Here is a 1,623-nt window from a genome sequence, read left to right as displayed (position 1 = left end):
TTTTACTAAAATCATGCTTTCATTATATAGTATTCAAACAAAGAACAAGTCAGAAAGTCATGTATCATTAGTTGGCACAGTATGAAAACTTCTTTTAGCAATGTTTAAAAAGTATGTTATCAGGAACAGGTGTTAGACACAAAGCGTCCTTAGAAGGGGAATTCTTGTCCTTGGGACTGTAAATCTTAGAAGAGGAACTCCTGTCCTTGGGACTGTAAGCCTCAGGCAAGTGGTTACATCTTATGAACAGAAAGTTTCTGTCTTATTATTGCTATCATGGCCCTTCCTCCTCTTAACCCTTTATTTCGTCTAGTGACCAAATATACCTAATCAGTTTTCTGCACCTGTTGAACTATATTTTTAGTACCTTCTTATGCGGCAGACATCATGGGGGTTGGGGTCTAGCAAGCCTATCCATAAAGTTGAAAGTATAATATAACAGTCTTTGTCCATCAACATTAACCCATCTATTCCCAAACTCATCATAGGCTCCTGTATAAGGAAGTAAATCAAGGAGTGCGCTGGGGAATTTTCTCTAACTCTCCTTTTCTCTCTAAATCTGATACACTATGACGATTCCCTCGTAACATATCAACTTTAGCCGTTTCTGTATCATAATTAATAAAGTTTCCCAGGCTCATGTGGCGTGGGGCATACTTTATTTCCTCAAGGACTGCTTTAATGAACGGTGGGGCCGAGCCAAGGACGTACTTTGATTTCTTGGTAAGCGGTCAGCTGAAAACAGGAAAGATAAGAAATACAGAGAAAGATCATGCAGGGTGCCAGGAGGGCTCGCTCCCAAGGCTATCTCCAGATATGAGATCTGCCTACGGCATCAGGTCCTATCTTGACCACTGCCAGGGGACCACCTGGGGCTTCGCTCCAGGAAGCTCTAACCCCAATCCTTCAGCAGGCAAAAGCCAGCGCAGAAGCATTTTGTCACTACACGGCAGTCACTGCTGTGGACGTGGCAATCTTTAACACCATGAGTAGAGATACTCTCTGAGAAATCAAACCGAATAACTCAGTACTAAATTGTGAGTACTGTTATATTCAAAAGGGCAGGAATCGAGGAATAGCCGGGCGGTGGTGGCACACGCCTTTAATCCCAGCACTTGGGAGGCAGAGGCAGGTGGATCTCTGTGAGTTTGAGACCAGGCTGGTCTACAAGAGCTAGTTCCAGGACAGGCTCCAAAACCACCTTTACATAGTTAAAGCAATATTCAACAACATTAGTGAACCTCCTCATTGGCTATCTGATATCAAGTTGTCAACACTAGAATCACATATGTGGAAATAGCACTAAAAGACCTTAGCACATTGTCTTTATATATTTAACCATTTGTGTGTGTGTGTGTGCGTGTGTTTGTGTGTGTGCAATTTGAGAGGGAATAGGGGATGTATAAATTTCGGGAGAAAATGGAAGCTGATGTTAGGCAATTATAGTTTAATTTTTAAAAACCTGAAACTTCATTCTCTTTTAGACAATGATTCTTAATCCAAGATGATACCTAGGCAACTCTTTATGGGAGTCAGAATTATTCATAGTATTGTTTTCATATTTTGAAGTGCATCATTAGCCTACTGCATGCCTGACCTAGGAAGCCATCTGAGCTGATGATA

This window comes from Alexandromys fortis, unplaced genomic scaffold (assembly GCF_014885135.2).
Source record: "Alexandromys fortis isolate MF-2015 unplaced genomic scaffold, M_Fortis_MF-2015_v1.1 scaffold_518, whole genome shotgun sequence".
In the NCBI taxonomy this organism is placed as follows: domain Eukaryota; kingdom Metazoa; phylum Chordata; class Mammalia; order Rodentia; family Cricetidae; genus Alexandromys; species Alexandromys fortis.
This window is presented reverse-complemented; position numbering follows the sequence as displayed.